At 37.9% G+C, this 15,659-nt stretch overlaps 1 non-coding gene across 1 annotated transcript; it reads right to left on the bottom strand.

Moving 5' to 3' along the window:
- Nucleotides 1-10,830: 10,830 nt before the first annotated feature.
- Nucleotides 10,831-10,937, bottom strand: LOC141722965 (small nucleolar RNA R71). The gene has a single exon (XR_012575962.1). It is a non-coding gene; the product is annotated as a small nucleolar RNA R71 (small nucleolar RNA).
- Nucleotides 10,938-15,659: the final 4,722 nt, after the last annotated feature.

Here is a 15,659-nt window from a genome sequence, read left to right as displayed (position 1 = left end):
ATAGGTTCACCAACTTTTTCTTTGCCCTTGGACCTTGGATCTATCTGTAATTGTGATTTGGCCTTGGTTGCCTCAATATTTGTCCTTTCTTTTATCACAATGCCTTTGGCCTTTGGAAGTTTCTTTTTAGCAACAGAAACTTCAGATTTAGAGTTAAATTTTTCTGACTTAAGTCTAGCTTCTTCTTCCAATAGACTCTCAAAGTCCATTCCTGGATTTTCTTTCAGAAAAAAACTGTCTTGAAATTTCTTCATCAAGATCCAAAAGTTCATCAGAACTTATCATTTTACTAGTATCAGAAGTAATTCTTTTTCCAGTATCAGAACTTGTTCTATGACTTGTAGCTTCAGCTCTTCTTGATGAGAGACCTCTACCTTGACTATGACCTCCACCCATTCCAGAGTTTCCCTGGTCATCTTTTTCATCATCCTTCCCCTTCAGTGTCTTAACAGTTTTGTATTTGGACTTAAGTACTTTCCCCCCCTTTTTGGCATCAGCATGTAAAAGAAGAGAGACAAGCAATTCCACTGAGGATTGGATCTCATCGAGTTGAGATTGCTGAGAAGCTTGATTTTTCAAAATTTCATCAATCTGAGACTGTTGCTTCTCTTGGGTCTTCTCAATATAAGCAACTTTGTCAAAGGTAGGTTGGAAAAAAGTTTTCTTGTCAATTTTCTTAGTCATTTCTTGCTTGAGCAATTCTTCCTGAATTTTATGCACCTCTGCATGAGTTGTTGAATGTAGACTTTGAAGATGTCTAGTACTCAATGCAGTGACTCGAAGCTGTGTCTTGAAATCATCATTAATTAGCATCTCATCAGCTTTTGCCAAGTGCTCAGCAAGAATCGATTGAGAATGTTAGATATATTTGATAATGTCATGGCTCATATGATTTATGTTTAGTTTTCAGATCTTACTTAAACAGGATAAATCAGTACTTACTGGAAGTCAGGACTTAAGGATATCAGTACTTATATTATCAGGAGATAATCATCAGAAGATAGATATCAGAACTTAAGTACTGAAGGACGTTCAGATAAGGACAACAGCTGATTAAGGAAAGAAGATCGAGATAAACATAAGAAGAGATATGCATGAAGAAGGAATTCTATGAAGAATAGAATACTTGGAAGAAAAGATACCTGATTAATATATTTTAGAAAGCAGAATTATATTTCATATCAATTAGCGATTATCTTGTAACTGTGTAGTATATAAACACAGACATAGGGTTTACACTATAAGTGTTATCATATTCGAGAAGATTATTCATTGTAACCCTAGCAGCTCTCGTGATATTTGTTCATCACTGAGAGGTAACAGTTCCATACTGTAACAGAGTTTATTGTTTGTTTTCTGTTACTTGAGTTATTAAAGTTCGATTTGATTGTACTTTGCATTGTATTCACCCCCTCTACAGTGTGTGTGTGACCTAACAAGTGGTATCAGAGCCTATCTGTTACTTGAGTTTATTGTTTACGGAATGCTCAAGACTCATGAACTTGAGATGGAACAAAGAAGCAAGAGGAAAGGAGGACAGTCAAGGACAGTTGCTCTTAAGGCTGAAGAAGAATCCCCCAAGGCAGCTACCTCAAGGAAAGACAAGGGTAAAGCTCTTTTCACAAAGTCTGATACTGAGTCATCAAGTTCTGAAAGTGATGATGACTCAGATTCTGAAAGCTTGCCTGAGACTGATGCTGATGAGGAGATGATGAAGCTGTGTGCTCTTATGGTGAAAGGGATCACAAAGATTGCATACAGGAAGTTCAGGAAGGGAAAGAAGTTTTCCAGGAAAGGCACAAGTTCTAATAAGAAGAATTTCAGAAGGTCTGAGGGCAGATGAGGAAAGTCTGACAGAGGAGATTATACCAATGTCAAATGCTATAACTGTGGTGAGAAAGGCCACATATCTCCTGATTGCAAGAAAGTGAAGGGTGACAAAGGCAAGGCTCTTGTCACAAAGAAGAAAAGCTGGACAGACACCTCAGACTCTGAAAGTGAGGAGAATTATGCTTTGATGGCAAATGCTGATAAAACAAGTGCTGAAAGCAGTTCTGAAGCTGCTGAATCAAAGGTACCTCAGACTACTTATGCTTTTCATACTGATGATATTAATGAGTTGAGAAGATATCTTAAAACCATGTTTGTTAGTTATAGAGATCAAACTTTAACATGTGAAAGATTAACTTCTGAAAATCTTGCTTTTAAGAAAAGAAATGATTTCTTAGAAAAAGAGTTAGTTATGTTCCATCAAACTCAGAAGGATAAAGATGATGCTTTTTATGTTAGGGATGAAGTGCTAAAAATGAATGAATCTCTAAAAACTGAGTTAGAAAAGGAAAGAGAGATTATCAGGACTTGGACTAACTCTGGCAGAACAACTCAAAATTTGCTAAGTAGTGAAAACTGGAAAGAGGGCTTAGGTTATGGAGAGGATAAGAGTGATAAAGGAACTGTAGAAATTAAGCCTGTTGTTGTTCAGCAAAAGCCAAAGTTAAAACCTGTTAAGTTTGTAGCAGTAAAGTCTGATGATGAGAAATCAGAAGTTAAAGAGGGATTAACTTCTGACAAACTTAAACATGAAAAGACAGCTGAAGTAAACATAGGTTTAATGACTAAGAAGCAGCTTAAGCATAAGCTGAAAGATGTTAAGAATGCAAACAAGGTAAAATCACCTAGGAAAAATAGGAATGGAAAGGAAGGTGTGAATAAAAGACCTTAACTACTCATGTTTTCTACAATATCAACAACAAGAGCTTGATGATGCGAGGGAAAATTTGGAACATGTGTTAGTTGAAAGCCAACAAGAGGTAGAGGTTTGTCGGACGACATCTAATCTTGAAAGATATGTTCATGAATCTTCAGCAAACTCTATTGATGTTCTAGTTTCTGATAAATTAGAGCATACTTCAGATGAAGATACATTGGAGCAACACATGAATATTCTCAATTCTGGATATGAGAATATGGAAGAGGAACCTTTAATCTTGGTGGAGGTTAATTCACAAGAAGTAGAGCCAGTGAATTGTTTTGAGTCATTGAAAGTGATATCTTCAGAAGTCGACCCTCCAAGACCATCTATTAAAGAACCACCTGATTTGGAATTGAAGATGCATTCTCATTCTAAGGAGGTTTATTCGAGCTTGTCTTTGACTTTGTCTATCATCATGTCAGCAAATTACCTCTGGATAAGAAAGAAAATTTGTTAAAGATCCAAGTGAAGAATAGGATAGGTGTTGTATGGCGTATGTCAGATTTTGGTGATATTTTCAACTCTTTTTGTATGCAAATCTTGCTACAAATCATTGGAATAGGTTCTTTCGAGGATCGGAGAAGGTTGAAAATTGTCATCAAGGATGTAGCTCCAAAAAAGATAATTAAATGGCCATTGGGAGATGCAGAGCAGAATTTTACAATGTGGTGTAAAATTTTCAAGTAAAAAGGTTGGTTCCACGTCTAGCCAAAGACATAAAAGAAAAGCGCTTCTTGGGAGGCAACCCATGTATGTTGTTTGTTGTATTTGAATTATGTGGATATTTTGGTTTTATAAGGGAGGAAGAAATTTAGCATGATTTGGCGGTTTAGCACGTCCAGTCAATTTTAGTATGGACATTTAGTGTTTTCTTATGGTAGACATCTCTACGCGATCTCAATACATGATCATGCTTCTCGTACAACATAATATGCCAATTTGGCATGCACTGCTAGAAATATGGGATCAGACATCGGTTCAGAACTGATGTTAAAAAAATCACAAGTTACATCAGATTCAAGCAACTTAAACACTCGTCAACATTTACAAGAATCTTTAGCATAAACAAGAAACCTGTCAAATGGTTTTCGTCCGCTAAGAAGCTCCAACATGGACACTCCAAAACTGTATATATCGCTTTTTATAGTGTATTGGGCAGACATTGCAACCTCAGGTGCACTGTATCCAGAACCTGCATTGTGGTTCAAAGCCTGCAAAAATAGTGAAACACTATGGCTACAGGAATACACGTCGAAGCACTCTTTGCAACTAATGATAAACTATCAATAATTTTTGGTCATTTGGTGTCCCGCAAAGGAATACATGGTCTGCATCTAAAACAAGGCCCGCTAACCCACAATCTGAAAGATGAGGATTTAGCTCTGTGTCTAATAATATATTGGCTAATTTGAAGTTCTTGTGAACAACAGAAGGAGAGCAAACTTCATGCAGATACCTAAAAGCAATTAATTGAGCAAGATTATTGACTTGAGTTCCATGCATTAAAATTGAATATAAATTGACAAGGCAAATATCTTATATATCATTCATTAAGAGAAATATGATAAATCCTGTTTACAACCAGCAAACATCTCTGTGAAATAAAATGAGGAATGGAAACTTTAAGAGGTGCTTAGGTACTGTTAAATCTTCAATCAGAACCTGCATCGGTTAAAGTCACTATTTACTTGGCTTAGACAGAAAATCACCAAGAACCTTATAGAGTATTGACTTTAAACGAATGCAAAACCATAACCAGACAGACATGGCAATCAACCATTTGGTTTCTTAAGAACTCTATAACACAGAGATGCAAACACTTATTAAGAACATGAAACAGAGTATACCCTGCCATCATCAAATTGAGCCCGATAAACACGTCCAGTGGAACCTTCGCCAATAAGATCCTCAACATTAAAGATATTTGTTGCAATCTGCAGATCGGCTATTGAATATGATATGGCATTAATCAAAGTTGTGTTTACTTTCTTTGCGGTAATAGGCCTCACTGATAGATCATCTTCATCAAATGATTTATGACGATCTACTGGTGGGGGTCTCAGATTAAATGAAGCAGAATTTTCAAATGTCTTTGTAATTGACATTGAGGAAGCCTGAGCAGGCTTTATTTCTGCAAAAACATAACACACATTAACACGTACCACTGAGTCACTAACATCACGGAAAAGTTACATGTTCAAACTAATGTGACATAATATTTAATAAACATTTATCCACAATAACTCAACAAAATCATTGTTGACTATATTACGTAGTGAAGTACCCTCGCAACAAGACAGATAAAGGAAACCTAAAAATAATTGCTATATAGAATCATAAACTACAGATCAAAAAATGGTTAAAATTATAATATTTGGATATGTATTAGCAGGATTTCTTTGTATCTAAGTTAATAGAACTTTCTGTTTCCATTACAATAACTCGTTACTACCAAAAAGAGTTGAATTTGTGAGCGCAACTTATAAGAAACCTGTTTTCACAAAAATCACAAGATTTTGCAATAGTCATCGACGCAAGAGGAAACATATTTGTGATGACGTAGTTTCTGGTAGAGTTTGGAACAAAGAGTAGGTCACGTACATAACCAACAGCCAAACGACTCTAGATATATAATTTAAGAGACATTTTTGTTCATATGAACTTGTCAGTAGCTAAGATATCATAAGTAATCCTGAACGAGCAAGAGCACGAAGTGTAGACTAAGCACCAGGACCAGGAGACTTACAATCACAAAAATAATACGGATAATTACATCACTCATTACATTTAAGCTTACAATCGCAAAAATAATATAAAGATCGCAGAACACATTAATCTAAAAATAATCATATTCTTGTAAACGAATCATCTTTTCCTACTTACAGGATTAACACCACGACCTCTGATAGCAGATCCAATGCGAAGAATTGCATCATAAGCCTCCTCATATGTAAAAAGCTCAAGATCAATCAACCTAAGGTTGCACAACAATATAATATATATGTACACACTTTGATATATTACCTACATTTTATGCTTTTTCACTTGTTTTTCCTCAACCGACTTTGGAGTTTTTCAATTTGGATAAGTATTATCAATATATTGCCCCTCTCTTAGCAATTGCTGCACCTCACCATGAAGAATATCATTCTCTAACAGCAGCACTCTACCAATTGCAGTCATCTTCTCAAACAATAATTTAGATAAATGGTTTTTTTTCCTTCAAGAAATCTGTAAAAGTAGAGAGAAAAGAAACTGCTATAATTAATCACTGACTAAAATTCTGAAAAATATGTCGGAACATCTTAACCGCACTACATATCAAACCCTATGAATATCAAGTGAATAAATCATGCATCTATACCTCTATAAACATACAGATTTCTTAGATTCGCACATAAAAAGTTGAAACACCTTACCAGCATAGACTTATCCTTGCTAACTTGTTGAACACATATGGAATAGAGCTCCCTGTAACAACCTAGCAAAACTTAACAATAATAATGCGAATAGGGAAATCTACAAAATAGAACCGAGAGAAAAAGTAAAACATAGAGAAACGAAATAAGAGAGAAAGACGGTAAAAGAGGGGGAGAAACATCCAACTTAACCAACTACATATATAATAATATTAAAATTTACCAAACCAATTTTGAAACTGAAACTCAATCGAACGATACAGGGCTCCTTTCAAGCTCCAAAACTACTATTTAAGTTAACCTTACCAATTTGAAACTCGATTTGGTGCTTAATTAGGTCAAATTTCAGTGTCGATTCTGTATTAGTTATAAATTAGGGTTTGTGAGAGGGAGTGGTGAGAAAGGAGAGAAAGAGCAGAGAGGCGAGGGAGAGAGTCAGGTGAGAAAGAGCAGAGAGGCGAGGGAGAGGGAGATAGTGGTCATCGTCGATGTTTGAGAGAGAGAGTGGGGTTGTGAGTAAAAAGAGGGAAATAGGGGAGATCTGGAAATGGGGAAATAAAATAAGTAAAGGGGAAAACAATATTTTTGGTAAAAGGAGGGGAAATTTGTGTACCGAAAATGGGGAAAATTGACAAGTCAATTTCAAATTTTTAAAAATTAGTCATAGACAACGGCTTATAAAAATGACCGATGTCAAAGTTAAAAATATGGATTTGATAGTTTTTTATTTGTGAACATAGACAACGGTTTGTATAAGAAACTGATGTGAACACTCTCATTCAACATCGATTAATTGAAAACTGATGTTAAAGATTCTTTTAACATCGGGTGCATTACGTACCGATGTCTAAGCACCGATGTCGTATGCACTATTTCTAGTAGTGATGTTCTGGCACCTTTGCTGCATGCTCATATGTTGAGTGGTATTTATGACACTTTATTACGCTCCGTAAAGCTTTGGATTGATATTTTGCACTCAAGTTGTTAGTGTTTTTAACGTATTTTTGTAGTGTTTTTGCATTTCAGGCATTTACCAGGTAACCAGGTGAATTAGCATGGTTTTAATGCTAATATGGTGTTAGGATGGTGTCTTGAATAAAAGCTCATGAAAAGACCAGCTCAATTCAGCAAGAAAAGAATAAGTCAACATTTTTTTCTAGAGATGCAGCGCGCCCGCGCTGTTATAGCGTGCGACCGCGCCAAAAGTCCAGATATGCAGCGCACCTGCGCTGGTCAAGCGCGCGGCCGCGCTAGGTCGAATTCAGAAAATCCTGTTTCTCATAGAATTTTGATCCAGAAGACTTCTACTTTGCATGGGCTGCTATATAAACATAACTTATGCTCGTTTTTTATAACAAGACGTACCAGAGCTTAAGGAGGAGTAGTAAGAAGACCGTAGAGCACAAATCAACCAAGGCGAAGAGGATATAGTTTATTCTTGTGATTCTTTATTTTGAGTTATAACTTTAGATGTTAGTTTTCTTATTCGTGAACCTTTACTCTTATTTCGTACTTGGTTTTATTAAGTATAAAGACTACGTTTATTATACCATGCTTTCATCGGAACCCACGTTGATGATGAGTCCGATCATGGGTTAATCTTTATCGTGGGGTTCTAACGGATTTACTTATGGATTTTTTTAGTTAATTTATTTCGATGCCTTAGTGTGTGGTGATTGTATGATAACCTAGTTTTGGTTGTGCTTATTCGTCTTGTGAGCGTCGCGAACTTATAAGATAGTGTGTTAATCCTTAATGAAGCGAAAGTAAAATTTAAGGGTTTAGAACTTGTCATGCTAGCATAGGTTCATGTTTGTGATATGCATGATTCGTAGGTAATTTTACCCATCTTACTTGCCCTATGTAATCACGATAGATAACTTGTGCATTAAACCATTATGTCTTCAAATTCTATAGACATATAGGGTCTCAATATAATTGGTGTCTATTTAGCTTCTATCTCTTTTTTGGATGTCTGGTAGTATGGTATTCGTACAAAGAAAGTTGGCGTTTATCAGTTTCATGTTATCCGATTAGTGTCACCACCATTACATACTAAGGTTAAGAATAAAAAGGTTATTGAATGAAGTATTCAATGAAGTTAGAATCCCACATTTGTGTCATATATTATTCAACTCTCTTTAATCTCTTAGTTTATGTTCTTTATTATAATCTCTTAGTTAAGTGTAGTATAAATAATCTCAATTTGTTATTCGTCTTATTATTGGATAATAACCATACTAGTATTGCATAGATACATTGATTGAAGTTAACCTAAACCAGTTCATGTGGGAACGAACTAGAATCTATTCTATATTACTTGCGATCGCGTATACTTGCGTGTATTATTAGCGCGTGTTAACGCCCTAACATCATGATAGGCTCTTTTCCTCGTATCTATGCTCTGTTTTTATGTCTATTTCATCTGACAATTCAGCATGATCATTTCACAAAATAGCATGGTCATATCTTGTACAATGAATTCTCCAGCTTGAGCTCTGCATGCTCATGCACTATCCACACTCCAATAAGCCGCGTCGTCTGTTTGTTTTTGACCATTTGGCACATTCATGTCGTTGACAAACATGTCCATGCTTGTTGAGTGGCATTTATGAAACTTTTTAATGCTCTAATAAGCTTTGAATTGATTCGTTTGTACTCAAGTTGTTAAGTGTTTTAACGTGTTTTCTAGTGTTTTTGCAGTTCAGGCATTATCTAGGTAATCAGGTGAATTAGCATTATTTTGGTGCTAATTTGGTGTCAAGACGGTGTTGGAATAAAAGCTCGTTGAAAGCCGGCTCAAATATGCAAGTGAAATGAAGAAGTTAATTTCTGGAAGAAGCACAGCGCGCATGCGCTGATCAAGCGCGCGACCGCGCCAGGTCGGGATGCAGAATTCTGATTCTACTCTAAATCGAATTGGAAGACTTCTCTTCTAACTAGGGATGCTATATAAATAACTTTAGGTCATTTTTAGTAATATATCAAGCCAGAGACATATCAAGGAGAGCCGTAAGAAGACCGTATTAGCACGATTCAACGAAGACGAAGAAGATCTTGTTTTTACTTGTGAATCTTTGTTTTAAGTTATAACTTGGATTCTAGTTTTCTTATTTGTGAACCTTAATCTTGTTTTGTACTTGGTTTTACTTATTCGTTATAAAGATTATGTTTGTTATACCATGTTTTCATCGGAACCCACGTTGATGATGAGTCCGATTATTGGCTAATCGTTATCGTGGGGTTCTAGCAGATTTATTTATGGATTTCTTTAGTTAAATTGTTTCGATGCCTTAGTGTGTGGTGATTGTATGATATCCTAGTATTGGTTGTGCGTATTCGTCTTATGAACGTCACGAACTTATAAGATAATGTGTTAATTCTTAATGAAGCGAAAGTGAATTTAAGGATTTAGAACTTGCCATGCTAGCATAGGTTCATGTTATTGTTATGCAAGATTCGTAGGTAATTTTAACCATCTTACTTGCCCTATGTAATCAAGATAGATAACTTGTGCTTAAACCGTAATGTTGTCAAATTCTATAGACATATAGGGTCTCAATATAATTGGTGTCTATTCAGCTTCTATCTCTTTTGTGGATGTCTGGTAGTATGGTATTCGTGCAATGAAAGTTGGCGTTTATCAGTTTCGTGTTGTCTGATTAGTGTCATCACCAATGGATGCTAAGGTTGAGAACAATAAGGCTATTGAATGAAGTATTTACTGAAGTTGGAATCCCATGTTTGTCATATATATTAATTCAACCAATCTTATTCTCTTAGTTATAATTGTTAGTTTAATTCTTAGTTATAAACAACCTCTATTTGTTATTCTCTTAGCATTGAATAATAACCATACATTGTTGCTTATGTGCATGAATTAATTAGTTAACCAAGCCAGTCTTTGTGGGAACGAACTAGAAAAGATTCTATACTACTTGCGAACTCGTATACTTGCGTGTATTATTAGCGCGTATTTAGCGACTAACAATTTTTTGGCGCCGCTGCCGGGGACTGCAGTGTTAATTTATAGTTTATGTGCTTTCCATCAGTGGTCGTTAAATTTCATTGACTCGGACATTGTTACTTATTTGTTTCCTTGTCTTATTTCAGGTACTCTAGCGAGGGTGTATGCATACGCGTTCGCGTACTTGTAAGAGAACTCTGGATAAAGCCGAGAAAGAACTTGTGGTGGTTCGAAGGGAAGATTTTGAGAAAGAAAAGAAGGTAGAAGAAGAAGAGAAAGTCGAGGAACCAGCTTTAGTAGAGATAGGTGATCAAGCAGAAAATCCTAAGGCTTTGATGGACTATTCTCAGCCTAAGATTAATGACATTCAATCAAGCATCATCAGGCCAGCCATCCAGGCTAACACTTTTGAGATCAAGTCAAGCACGATTCAGATGATACAGAACTTAGATCAGTTTGGGGGTTCTCCTACTGAAGACCCCAACATGCACATCAGAGATTTCATCGAGATCTGCGACTTTTTCAAATTCAATGATGTGACTGAAGATGCTATAAAGTTGCGACTCTTCACATTCTCTCTGAGGGACAAAGCTAAGTGTTGGTTACATTCTCTACCAGCAGGGTCTATCACCACTTAGAAAGATCTTGCTCAAAAGTTTCTTACTAAATTCTTCCCTATGGCGAAGACTGCTGCAATCAGGAATGCTCTTACTCAGTTTGCTCAACAAACTGGAGAATCTCTGTGTGAGGCTTGGGATCGATATTAGGAGATGCTAAGGAAGTGCCCACACCATGGCATGCCTGATTGGATGATTTTTAACTGTTTCTATAATGGATTGGGTGCTACTTCTAGATCCATGCTTGATGCAGTATCAGGAGGAGCCTTGTGGGCTAAAAGCTATGATGAAGCTTATGAACTTATTGAACTGATGGCCATGAATGAGTACCAAAATCCTTCCCAGAGACTGACTCAGGGAAAGGTAGCAGAAATTCTAGAGTTAGATGCAACAACTGCTATAGCTGCCCAACTTAAGGCTTTGACGATGAAGGTGGACACTTTGGCTAATTATGGGGTTAATCAAATTGCTAGTGTCTGTGAGCTTTGCGCTGGTGCTCATGATACCGATCAGTGCACAATTTCTAGTGAATCAACTCAGTTCGTGAGCAACTTTCAGCATTCGCAGCAACCTGTGCCAGCCACTTATCATCCCAACAACCGTAATCATCCTAATTTCAGTTGGAGCAACGCTCAGAATGTGGTTCAACAGCCTTATCAGCAATATCCATCTAAGCAGTACAACCCCCCTGGTTTTCAGCAACCGCAATATGCACCAAGATAACAAGTCCAGCTGCAACAAGCCAATGAAAAATCTGAATTAGAGGAGTTGAAACTTATGTGCAAGAGTCAAGCTGTTTCTATCAAGACCTTGGAAAATCAAATTGGGCAAATTGCCAATGCCTTGCTTAATCATCAGCCTGGTACACTACCTAGTGACACTGAAGTGCCAGGAAAGAGGGAAGCTAAGAGCAGGTAAAAGCAATCACTTTAAGGTCTGGAAAGGTTATGAATCCCGAACAAACTCAAGTATTGACTGAAGAAGCTGAGGCTGAGAAAGAAGTAGAGCAGCAGGAAGTAGAAGTGGAACCAAGGAAGACTACTGTTGAGCACACTCCTCCTGAGGGTAATACAGGGGAGAAACAGATCTATCCTCCATCGCCTTTTCCTAAGCGGCTGCAGAAGAAAAAGCTGGACAAGCAATTTGAGAAGTTTCTGGAGGTGTTCAAGAAACTTTATATCAACATACCTTTCCCTGAGGCTCTTGAGCAGATGCCTAGTTATGCAAAGTTTATGAAATGTATTCTCTCTCGGAAAGTGAAGCTAGATGATTTAGAGACAGTCGCTCTTACGGAGGAATACAGTGTTGTGCTGCAACAGAAGTTGTCTCCGAAACTTAAAGATCCAGGAAGCTTCACTATTCCGTGTACTATTGGAAAAGTGTCTTTTGATAGATGCTTATGTGACTTGGGAGCTAGCATCAATTTGATGCCCTTGTCAATCTTCAAGCAGTTGGACTTACCTGATCCAAAACTGACTTATATGACCTTGCAGTTGGCCGACCATTCTATTACATATCTGCGAGGTATTGTGGAGGATGTCTTGGTCAAGGTTGATAAACTAATCTTCCCTGCTGATTTCGTAATTCTGATTGCAAGGAGGATAAGAAGATTCCCATAATCTTGGGAAAACCTTTCTTGGAAACTGGCCGAACCTTGATAGATGTGCAGAAGGGTGAGGTTATGATGCGAGTGCTGGATCAGGATGTAACTTTTAATTTGTTCAATGCTATGAAGTTTCCTACGGAAAATGAGTAATGCCTAAAAGTGGAGTTGGTTGATTCTGTGGTTACTTCAGAACTTGATCAATTATTAAGGTCCGATACCTTAGAGAAAGCCTTATTGGGAAATTCAAATAGTGAAGACGATGAAGGTGAAGAACAATTGCAGTATTTGAATGCTTCCTGGAAGAGGAAGATAGATATGCCATTTGAATCTCTTGGAATGGAGGAATTGAACAAAGCACCTAAACGCCTCAAGCCATCTATTGAGGAAGCTCCCACTCTTGAGCTTAAGCATTTACCTGAGCATTTGAGGTATGCATTTTTAGGTGATGCATCTACCTTCCTTGTTATTATTGCATCTGACCTTTCGGGTAGTGATGAGGAAAAGCTTCTGAGAATTCTGAAAGAGTTCAAATCGGCTATTGGCTGGACTATAATAGATATAAAAAGAATCAACCCTTCTTATTGCATGCATTAAATTCTGCTAGAGGAAGGTAGCAAGCCTACGGTCGAGCAGCAAAGAAGACTTAATCCAATCATGAAGGAAGTAGTGAAGAAGGAAATTCTTAAGTGGCTAGAAGCAGGGATCATCTACCCTATTTCTGACAGTTCATGGGTAAGCCCGGTTCAATATGTGCCAAAGAAAGGCGGTATTACTGTGGTAGAAAATGAGAAGAATGAGCTTATTCCTACTAGAACAGTCACAGGGTGGAGAGTTTGCATGGACTACAGAAAGCTGAACAAAGCCACTAGGAAATATCACTTCCCTTTGCCCTTCATTGACCAGATGCTTGATAGATTGGCTGGTCATGAGTACTACTGTCTGTTGGATGGCTATTCTGGTTACAATCAGATTTGTATCGCTCTATAAGATCAGGAGAAAACTACCTTCACTTGTTCATTTGGTACTTTCGCTTTCAGACGAGTTTCTTTTGGTCTGTTTGGTGCGCCAGCCACATTTCAGAGATGTATGATGGCCATCTTTTCTGATATGATTGGCCAGAATGTGGAAGTGTTCATGAACGACTTCTCTGTATTTGGCGATTCTTTTGATGAATGCTTGCAAAATCTTGGACACGTTCTCAAGAGGTGTGTTGAGACCAATCTAATTCTCAATTAGGAGAAATGCCACTTTATGGTGTGACAAGGCATTATTCTCGGGCATAAAGTTTCTAATAAAGGTCTTGAGGTGGACAAAGCCAAGGTGGGGGTCATTGGGAATCTGCCTCCACCTATTTCGGTTAAGGGAATTCGCAGTTTTCTTGGTCATACGGGTTTCTATAGGCGTTTCATCAAAGACTTCTCGAAAATTTCAAAGCCATTGTGCAGTTTGCTAGAGAAAGATGTTCCTTTCAAGTTTGATGATGAGTGCCTTGAAGCTTTTGAGACATTGAAAAAGAGTTTAATAACGGCACCGGTCATAACTGCACCTGATTGGAATGAACCTTTTGAGATGATGTACGATGCGAGTGACTATGCAGTTGGAGCAGTTCTTGGGCAGAGGAAGAACAACATATTTCATGTGGTCTACTATGCTAGTAAGACCCTAAATGGTAATCAAATGAATTATACTACTACGGAGAAATAACTTTTGGCTATTGTCTATGGTTTTGAGAAATTTCGATCTTATCTACTTGGGACTAAGGTGACTGTTTTCACTGATCATTCTGCAATTCTATATCTCGTCTTAAAGAAGGACTCGAAGCCTAGATTGATTAAATGGGTTCTTTTGCTTCAAGAATTTGAACTAGAGATCAAGGACAGAAAGGGAACTGAAAATTAAGTCGTTGATCATCTCTCGCGCTTAGAAAATCCTAATGCTACTTCATTGGATAAGACATTGATAAATGAGTCTTTTCCCGATGAGCAACTGTTTGGAGTGCAAGAAGAAGAACCGTGGTTTGCAGATATTGTGAACTACCTTGTGAGTAATATCATACCTTCCGACTTATCTTACGCTCAAAGGAAGAAATTTTTACATGAAGTAAAGTGGTATACGTGGGATGAGCCGTTTCTTTTTCGACAAGGAGTTGACCAAATCATCAGGAGATGTATTCCTTATAACGAAACGGGGAGGATCTTGCGAGATTGCCACTCAATGGCTTATGGAGGACATTATGGTGGAGAAAAGACAACAGCTCGTGTTCTCCAAGTAGGTTTATTTTGGCCGACATTATTTAAAGATGCTCACCAGTTCGTTTTGAAATATGATCGATGTCAATATGTGGGTAATATGTCTAAGAGGGATGAGATGCCTCTTAATGTGCTTCTAGAGGTTGAGGTCTTCGATGTTTGGGAAATTGACTTCATGGGGCCATTTGTCTCATCTTATAACAATCAGTATATCTTGTTGGCGGTTGATTACGTGTCGAAATGGGTTGAAGTTAAGGCGTTGCCAACAAATGATGCGAAAGTGGTGCTTAATTTTCTTCACAAGAAGATATTCACAAGGTTTGGAACTCCAAGAGTCATAATCAGTGATGAGGGGTCGCATTTTTGCAATCGCAAGTTCACTGCTATGATGAGAAGGTATAATGTGAATCATCGCATTGCCACGACTTATCATCCTCAGACAAATGGTCAAGCTGATGTGTCTAACAGAGAGATCAAGCGCATTTTAGAGAAAGTTATGTGTCCGTCGAGGAAAGATTGGTCTTTGAAGTTTGATGAAGCAGTTTGGGCGTATAGAACATCATATAAGACTCCATTGGGAATGTCGCCGTTTCAGTTGGTCTATGGTAAGGGGTGTCATTTACCTGTGGAGCTCTCTCGTCTCCGCCTTTTTCCTGGAAAGTTGAAGTCAAGGTGGTCAGGGCCCTTCATAATCAAAACTGTGTTTCCACATGGAGCGGTAGAAATTTTTGAGAATGATCCGGGCCAGGCATTCAAGGTAAATGGTCAGAGGTTGAAGCATTACTATGGTGACACGGCAAACCGCGAGGTGGTTAGTGCCGTTCTATTGTCCGTTTGAGCTCAAGGTTCTACGTCGAGCTAGCGACATAAAAGAAGCGCTCCGCGCTGATCCAGCGCACGGCCGCGCTATTTTTCCAGAAGGTAAGCGCGCCCGCGCTGTCTAAGCGCGCGTCCATGCCAGTTTTCTAGAGACTGAGCGCACCCGCGCTGTCCAAGCGCGCGGCCGCGCGGGTGCTTGTTCGAAAAAAATAAAAACAGAAGAATGAAGA

This window comes from Apium graveolens, chromosome 4 (genome assembly GCF_009905375.1).
Source record: "Apium graveolens cultivar Ventura chromosome 4, ASM990537v1, whole genome shotgun sequence".
Lineage (NCBI taxonomy): Eukaryota > Viridiplantae > Streptophyta > Magnoliopsida > Apiales > Apiaceae > Apium > Apium graveolens.
The sequence above is the reverse complement of the archived record's forward strand: the minus strand, read 5'-3'. Positions and strand labels throughout refer to the sequence as shown.